The 9528-nt window shown below is 34.0% G+C and overlaps 2 non-coding genes across 2 annotated transcripts; both read left to right on the forward strand.

The window, feature by feature from the left end:
* The first annotated feature begins 1725 nt into the window (after window positions 1–1725).
* LOC132361426 (small nucleolar RNA SNORD113/SNORD114 family) lies at window positions 1726–1795 on the forward strand. Its single transcript, XR_009501716.1, has one exon. It is a non-coding gene; the product is annotated as a small nucleolar RNA SNORD113/SNORD114 family (small nucleolar RNA).
* A 5904-nt stretch (window positions 1796–7699) lies between these two features.
* Window positions 7700–7771, forward strand: LOC132361440 (small nucleolar RNA SNORD113/SNORD114 family). The gene has a single exon (XR_009501728.1). It is a non-coding gene; the product is annotated as a small nucleolar RNA SNORD113/SNORD114 family (small nucleolar RNA).
* The last annotated feature ends 1757 nt before the right edge of the window (window positions 7772–9528 follow it).

The raw sequence follows: 9528 nt of genomic DNA on the forward strand, positions 1-9528 counted from the left end.
TTCTCATTGCGTTGGCTTCTCTTGTTGTGGAGTGTGGACTCTAGGTGCGCGAGCTTCAGTAGTTGTGGCACGTGAGCTCGGTATTTGTGGTGCATGGGCTTAGTTGCTCTGCAGCATGTGGGATCTTCCCAGGCCAGGGCTCGAACCTGTGTCCCCTGCATTGGCAGGCGGATTCTTAACCACTGCGCCACTGGGGAAGTCTATGGGTATTGAGTTTATGGGCAGATGTTAGTGTTATTTAGGACTCTTACCTGGGGTATGTAAGTGATATTATTGTTAGTGAATGAAGGAAGAGGTTATTTATTTATTTATTTATTTATTTATTTATTTATTTATTTTGAGGTTATTTAAAAGAGGGCAAACATGGACCAATGAGGATATTGTGTCATTAAAAATGGTTTATTAATCTCACTGTACTCTTTTGCCGTGCATATAAATAAAAGGAGACTGGGCTATGCCCACTTTGGGTAAAGAGCCATAGAGATAGTTACCTATAAAAGTATTTTAGACCATTTTGCATTTGCTTTGAAAAAATGAACAAGTTATTCCATGAATAAATAAATAAATAATAAACAAATATATGAATAAAGTCATAAAGTAGGGTCAAGCATGGTGAGAATGTATCAGGAAACAGTGATGTAAATGTACCTCATTCTAATCAAGGAAGACCTATAAAGAAGGTAATATGGGCTCTTACCTATGTGAGTAAGGTTTAATAGAAATAATTTGGAACAGGCATAGTTCTTAATTATTCCACTAGGATGTAAATTTAGCAGTTGTCATCATATTATGTACATTAATAATTAAAAAAAAATAAAAAGAGGGCAATTCTTGGGTTAATTGAGTGTGATGAAAACAGGGTTTTATGATAAATCTGTTACAGCAAGACTAAGGTCTCTTAAAAAAAAATCTACACTGCCTCTTCAATTTTCTAAAATCTGTTTTTTACTGCACAGATTCAATATACCCCAATCTGATTTATTCATTACCAGTGATGAAGATCTCGGCTGTCACTTCTGTGGATAAAAAGCAAAGGGACTCATGTAAGTAAAAAAGTTTGTGTTCTTGGTTTGAAGGTAATTCATGTGGTCCATGGAATTGTTTCAAAGGAATGAGTGGCTACTGCAGACATAAAATCAAAAGATGTCACATATGGACCACTGCTGAGAAGGTGTAATGGACCATGGGTTAAGACTGATCCATTTTAGTGAAACTGAGATCCGTTAAAAACAAAGTTGGAGGGTTTTGCATTCATTTTCACAGTTGCTTAATATTCCATTTTATTTTTGCACAACATTTTAAGAATATTTCTCAGTTGATAACAGTCTAGGTTGTTAAATCATGGAGGAGGGGGCACCTAGGAAGATAGAAAGTATTGTCAGTGCTCTAGTTGTGGGGTAGGGTAGTAGGTTCATTGTAGTACTTTTAAAATATGAAGAAATTAAATGAAAGATGAGCAAGCAGAGAGTAGTAAAACACATGGGATGGGCATGAAGCAAGGTTATTGATTAATCTATATGTGAAACACTGAGAGCCAATTAAAAATAGATCTCATTTGCTAGCTCTGTGGGGAATAAATAGCTGTAAACAGCTCTCTGCAATATTCAAAGATCTTGCTCTCGGGTTTTTGTGATTCATGGGAATTATTTTTTTTTTAAATCAATGAAACCATGAATGAAATAATCAGTAAATAATGAATGTATAAACAATCCATAAACAAGAGCTTGGATCAATGATGAGAGTTCTGGGGTATATGAATCAAGAATTTTGATTAAACCCTAACTCTGAGGTCCATTAGAAAAAGACTTAGTTTTTCCCTCTAAGGGAATAGAGTTCAGAGCCAATTGGGGATCTGTTCTTAGGTCTTAGTGGTTCCTGGTTATGGTGTGTATTGATGTAAATGAATCAATGAATGCATGAATGAATAAATGAATAAATGTGTAAGTGAATGAAGACAAAACAGGTTACACATGAGTGTCCATGTTGGCATTCTGGGTTGGTGGGAGGATGATCTAGTCATGTATTTCTGTGGGTAATCAGCCTGTGGGCAATTGTTAGCATTTTTGGTGTTCAAGTATAGATTCTCAGGTAATTATTTATGGTTATAAGTTATTGAATTAATATGACTGTATCTCAAATGATTATTTAAAAAGGGCAGACTATGAACAAATATAGAGCATGTGATGTGAAGTAAGGTTAATGACTGATCCTGGTCAGATTATTCCATTGAAAATTAAATAAATAAATGAAAGGATTTGTAAAGTCATAAAGTAAGATAAAGCTAGGATTATTTGTGAGAATGTGCCACGATGCTAGATTTAAAATTTATCCAATTCTGCACAAAGTTTGTGAAAATAATTAGTAGGTTATTAACTAAGAGCAGGGAGTATACAGCCGTGCACCGTAATGTTTAAAAGCCTTATTCTTGAGTTAGGTGTTGGATTCAATGATGCTTGTTACTACATAGCTTAAAATTAAAAATAGAATAAGTTGATAAATTAAAAAGGATTGCAGCTTTTGCACCAATAATGAGAATGTGATATGATCCAAGTTTATGATTAATCTGGCAGTGCAGAGCTCACATCCATTTAAAAACATCTAATATAGACTATTTAGAATTGGCTTTTTCCTTTACTGAATGAACATACCACAGCCAACTCAATCATTTTCTAATGGCGAATATTGTAGCTGTTGCCTTTGTCAGTAAAGAGCACAGAGACCAATATAAATAACTGTTAAAGTTAATGTTCTTAATTTGGGGAGTTTGTTCATGGATTTTTAAGGAGTTATTTTTTAAAAACTGGTTTTACATATATAAATAAAATTAAAGAACACCAAACATCGACCAAGAATGGGAATGTTATGAACCAAGGTTCATGATTAATCATTTTTAGGGCCACATAATATCCCATTTTAGTTTGACCCCCAAATATATTTAGAAATTCATTCCTTGATGAAGATCAAGATCATTTACCTGTTGAGGATGGAGAACATAGGAAGAAAATTACATTGTTTTAGTTGTGAGGGAAGATGGTGGTTCATAGTTTTTATTCTGCCATCTTTACAATATGGACAAATTAGGTAAAGAGACAAGCAAAAATCTTTTATCAATATGGCATTGCTATGAAGCACAACTGTTGATTAATCCGTACATGCAACACAGAGGTGCATTGAAAGAAGACATTAAATGTATTAGTTCTGTGGGACAAGTGTGAACAGACCTTCCTTAGTAACAATCACTCATCCTGTTCTTGGCATTTATAATTCATGGATATTGATTGTATTATAATTTATGCATGTAAAAATGATCCAGAAAGGAAGATATGAATGAAGAAGACAAAAAATGCAAAGTCTGGATCCATGATGAGTGTCTTGGGGTGTCGGAATTAAGGATTCTGATTAAACTCTATAGCTCTGAGGTCGTTATAAGAAGAGATCTAGTTATCCACTCTATGGTAAGTGTGCTTGTGGCATAAGAAAGGAATATCCAGGATCCTGTTCTTGGGCTACGTGTTCCATGGGTATGGATTTTTGTTTTTAAACATCTCTTTTGGAGTATAATTGCTTTACAATGGTGTGTTAGTTTCTGCTGTATAACAAAGTGAATCAGCTATACATACACATATATCCCCATTTCTCCTCCCTCTTGCATCTCCCTCCCACCTTCCCTATGGATATTTTTTATTATAAATGAAACAATGCATGAGTAAAGAAAGACATGAAGGAATGAATAAAGACAAGGAAAGCCATACACTGTTCAATTATGAGAGTATGTTTTCAAATATTTCTGAAGCACTGAGGTCTAGGAAAATAAATATATCAAGGTTTTACCTCTTTCAGCAGGGAGCAAATAGACAAGTATGCCCAAGATTGAATGTTGTTATTATGGATTGATGGTGGGTTACTGATCGTTTATTTTGTTAAGAAAAGGGCAAAATGTTTGCACAAATAATTAAATATCTAATGGGAAAAAAATCATGGACCAGTGATGAGAATAAGTCCTATAACGAGAGTTATGATTAATTTAAGATGGTTGACTGTGAGTATATGATCACATGTTAATATTATTGGAAAGTTTTTCTCCAGTGGGTTATAATTATAATAGTGACGTATTATAATTATATATTGCTGTTAGTGAATGAATGGATTCATATTTTACTTAAAAGATGCAAATCGCACACCAATGAGGAGCTCTATTATGAAATAAGCATAGTGATTATCCTGTTTTACACAGTTGATTTCCATACTTTAAAAAAAATCTAGGCTTTTCCTATTTTGCATAATGTGCACATAGACAGATGCACATAATAGTATTTTGTTTCTGGGTTGCTGCCCATTTTAGCATTTTCTGTTTTCTTTATATAATGAGCAGCTGGTGAACTTACTCCATGAGTAATTAAATGAATGAATGAATGAGTGAGTGAGTGAATGAATACATAAAGAAGAGTCAAGCTTGGGCCATGAAAAACAAGGATTAAAATTTGTCCAATTTGCACAAGAAAGATTCATTAAAAAGGAAATCTGAGTTAAAGTTCTGACTTGTGGGTTAGATTGTGGATTCAGTGGTGTTCATTATATTGCTTAAAATGAAAAGTAAATAATTGAGTAAATAAAAAATAGTGATAGTCTTGGGTCAAAGAAATGAAACAAGTTTTAGGTCTAATCTAGAACTCTACAATTAGTATCCTCTAAACATACCTAAATTCATGATTTTTCATTATTTTTAAAGCCTGCTTTTCACCTCAGAATTAACACACCATAACTGATTTAATCATATCTAATGAAGAAGCATTTGGCTGATACCTCTCTATTTAAGAAGCATACATACCAAGGTGGGTAACATTCAAAGTTTATGTTCTTGGTTAGGGGAATTTGTTCATTTGTGCTCAATGAAATATTAAAAAAAATACATAGCTAGATAAAAGTATAAAATTAAAGAAGGCTGTACATTACCAATGACAAGAATAGCTTATGAACCATAGGTAATGATGTTTAATTCACTTCTGCACAACTGATGACTCCTACAAAACGATGGAAGTGTTTCACACATTTTCAGAGATGTTTGCTACTCTCTTTTATATTTACATGCCAGTTGATATCAACATTTTTCCCTTCAAAAGATCTCAGTGAGAGGGAGCATGTATGTCCTACACTGAGGGTCATTGCAAAGAGATCTAGTGTTATTGGCTCTATAGGAAATGAGCATATAGATAGATCATAGTAACATTCAAGGATCTTATTTTCAAGATTCTGTAATTTATATGTAGTGATTGTGTTATTATTGGACTAGTGAATGAATCAATAAACAAAGGGATAAAGGATTGAAGAGAAAGAGTGCTGAGCCTGGACCAATGATGACTCCTAGAGTGGAGGTTAGGTCTGAATCCAAAATTGTAATTAATTCCTATCTCAAAATCTGTGGTCTATTGAGTAAAAGGCATAAGGTAAACTCCTTGGGAAATGAACTCATGAGTGGATAAAGAAATATGTAAATGAATGAAGATAAGGAGGGCCACACAGAGACCAATTATGAAATTATGTAATAAAGATTATTATTAGTGCCTGTTTGAAACACAGGGTTCCATAGATGAAGAGATTAAAGCTCTGAACCCTTCCATAGGGACAGTATAGACAGAGATACCTAAGAGTCCAGGTTGCTGCTTTAATTGCTGGTTTGGTTGTTTTAATTAGAAAAGGAGAAAAAAAAAAGTTTACATAAAGAGTTGCTTAAATAATTGTCTTATTGAGAGAGGACCAAGCATGAACCAATACTGAGACTGTGTCATATGAGCAGAGTTAGGATTAATCTAACTCTATTTGCTGAGTCTTATTTTTAAAAAAATCAAGAGGATTTAGTCAGTTATGTCCATGCACCATGAGCGCTAAGCAGGATATTCAATGCTCTTATGCAGTGCCTTGGTTTTCATTGATATTGATATGTTGTTATAAAAGAATGAAGGAATGTATTTTATATATAGATTAGTTATTCAAAAGAAGGCCAAGGAAGGGCCAGTGAGGAACATGTGTTATGAACCAGAGGTAATGATTACTCCAGTTATACCCAAATGTTGTCCAGATAAAGAACGAGAATTCTGGGTTTCTCCCCACTTTGGCTAAAAGTGGTCAAGCACGGACCAATGGGACTGATATAGAAATTCACATGGAGAAGTTCTTTAGAAAAATGGGTAAATAATTTATTTCATGCCTGATTAATATGCGAATCAATAAATGAATCACTAGATATATAAATCAGAAAAAATTGTGTGAATTGGTGAGAATATACCACAAAACAAAGATTTACATTTATCCAATTTTACACAAGTGAGATCCATTAAAAGCAATCACCAAGCTGTTAAATTTATGAATAGGGAGTATGGAGACACAATTTATGATAGATAAAGGTTCTTATTCTCATATTGGTGTTCATTGTATTATTTAAAAATAAAAATTAAATGAATCAACAAAGAGCGCCATTCTTGGGCAATGATGAAATTATTAAATGACCCAAATTTATAATTAATCAAATACTGAAAAACTAACTTCCATTAAAGAAAATCTAACTATAAGCTCTTTCTTTTTTTGGAAAGTCTGTGTTTTCACCAAGTGAACGTACTACAGATGATTTAATCATTATCTAATGCTAAAGATCTTGGCTTTTACAAATTTGGTGGGTAAGGACAGAAGAGAGTGATGTAAGTAACAGAGTTTATGTTCTTGGATTGGGCGGTTGGTTTATGGGTGTTACTTAAAGTTTTCAAAGTAATAATTGGGTATATTAATAAATAAAACCAAATAGCACCAACATGGACCAGAATTGGGATTTATGATTGATTAATCTGATTTAGTACTCTTTTTTAAAAATAAATTTATTTATTTATTTATTTATTTTTGGCTGCGTTGGGTCTTCGTTGCTGTGCACGGGCTTTCTCTAGCTGCGGCGAGCGGGGGCTACTCTTCGTTGAGGTGTGCAGGCTTCTCATTGTGGTGGCTTCTCTTGTTGTGGAGCACGGGCTCGTTGCAGAGCACGGACTCTAGGCACGCGGGCTCAGAAGTTGTGGCTTGCGACGTCTAGAGCACAGGCTCAGTAGGTGTGGCGCACAGGCTTAGTTGCTCCGCGGCATGTGGGATCTTCCCGGACCAGGGCTCAAACCCGTGTCCCCTGCATTGGCAGGTGGATTCTTAAGCACTGTGCCACAGGGAAGCCCTGACTTAGTACTCTTCAAGTCCAATAAAAAAGATGCAGGTATTTCCTTCACTTTCAGGGCTGCTTCACATTGTGTTTTATTTTTGTAGTGCAATTCATTTAAGTACTGCTCCATTGATAAAGATTTAAGCTATTAATTTTTTGAGGGAGGAGCACATAAGAAGATGGAAAAAATTGTTCTAGTTGTGGAGTGAGATTATGGGTCCCTTAGTTATTCACTGCATCATCTTTAAATGAAAAGGGCCAAGCATGGACCAATGGGACTGATACGAAGCAAGGATGCTGATTAACTTATATGTGCAAAAAGCACATATATATATTGCAAAAAATGTCTGTTAACACTGTGGGAAATAGGCATATAGCCCGTTATTAATGATATTCAAGGATGTTGTTCTTGGGCTTTTTGATTCATGAGAATTGATTATATTATTATTAGTGAATCAATGAATAAAGGAATAAACAATGCATAAAAAAGGAAGATTAAGATGCCCAATATAGACCAATGATGAGTATTCTGAGGTGTATCAATCAAAGATTTTGATTAAGCTCTGTAACTTAGAGATTTATTAGAAAAAAGAAATCTTGTTTATTTCCTTTGTGGAAGAGGGGCTTACAGCGAAAGTCAGGAGTAGTCAAAGATGTGGTTCTTGAGCTTTAGTTCTTCATGCCTGTGAAATGTATTATAAGTGAAGCAATGCAAGAATAAATGAAAAAGTGTAAATGAATGATGACCAATGATTCAAGTCTGCAATGAAACAAGGATTATTATTTAAATATATTATTTCCTGAAGCACTGAGTTTCATAACCTAAATAGATCAAGTCTCTCTTAACTGTTTTACATATAGGATATATTCTATTCCAGGAGTCCATGTTGTTTTTGGGTTGGTGTTGGGTAGTTGGTTGTTAGTTTATTTAGAAAAGGAACAAGTCATTTACATTAAAAATAATTGTTTAAATAAGTGCCTAATTGAAAGAAGGCCAAGCATGGACTAATCCTGGGAATATGATAGTATATGTGATCAAATCAATTCTGTTCACTGACTATTATTTTAAAAAACAAGAAAGGATCTAACAAGTTATATCTGTGGACAGTGAGCGTATGGGCAGAAACTAGTATTAGTCAGTATTCTCGTTCAGGGTCTTGGCTTGCATTCATTTTGGATGTGTTGTTAAAAGTGAATAAATGAATGAGTTCACGTTTGGTCAATGATTTCAAAGAAGGTAGTACACGGGTCAGTGAGGAACAGGCTTCATGAAACAAAGATAATGACTAAACCATTTTAGATGAAAAAAAAGAAATCTAGTCTTATCTCACTTTGGACAGAGAGCATGTCAGCAGTTGCATGAAATGGTATTTCAATTCTGAATACCGGTGGGTTTTACTCTTTTTCTTTAAAAAGATGAATAAATGATCACATTATTCTTTGAGTATTTAAATAAGAGAAAAACATGAGTAAGTCAGTGGATGAAAAATTAGGGTAAATCTTGGACCAATATTTCATGGCACACTCTAAGCAATGCCTGAATGTGGTCCTTTAAAAAAGATGAATGAGGCTGTGAACTGTGTGGCTAGGGAGTATATAGATCAATAGAAGTACCAGTTACATTAATTATTCTCATGTTAGGTGGTAGATTTAACAGCATTCACTGCATTAATTAAAAACCAAACAGTAAACAAGTCAATATGTGAAAAGTCAATAATAAGAATGTGATAGGAACCAAGGTTTATGATTAATCTAGTACCTCATGACTCCAGTTCGTTAAAATAAAGTTAAATTTATCTTGTTCCATTCTCTATAAAAATGTGCATCTTATGTCACAGAATGAAAGCACTATAGCTGATAATTATTCAATAGTCATAAGATTTTAGTTTTTACCTCTGGGTAAGGAGTCTAGAGACTCTGGTAGACGACAGTCAAAATTCATGTCCTTGGTGAAGGTGATTTGTTCATCCTGACATTATGTTAAAGGAAAAAATACTAAATGCATAAATAAAATCAAAGTATGCCATGCAGGGACCAATAACGGTAATTAACCAAATTTTACGAGTAATCCAATTAAGGGCAACTGAGATTCATTAAAAATGATGGAGGGCTTTTATTCATCTTCAGAGTTTTTAATATTTTATTTTATTTTATACCATGGTTAATTTAGTTTAAACCTTTCCTCAGTGATAAAGAACTAGGCCATAACTCCTTGAAGGGGGAGTAGATAGGAGAAGAGAAAATAGTATTAATGTCCTCATGGTGAGATATGACAGTGGTTGGTTGATCATTGTATTGTATTAGTTATTTATTGCTGTGTAACAAACTACCCTACAAAT

This window comes from Balaenoptera ricei, chromosome 2 (assembly GCF_028023285.1).
Source record: "Balaenoptera ricei isolate mBalRic1 chromosome 2, mBalRic1.hap2, whole genome shotgun sequence".
Lineage (NCBI taxonomy): Eukaryota > Metazoa > Chordata > Mammalia > Artiodactyla > Balaenopteridae > Balaenoptera > Balaenoptera ricei.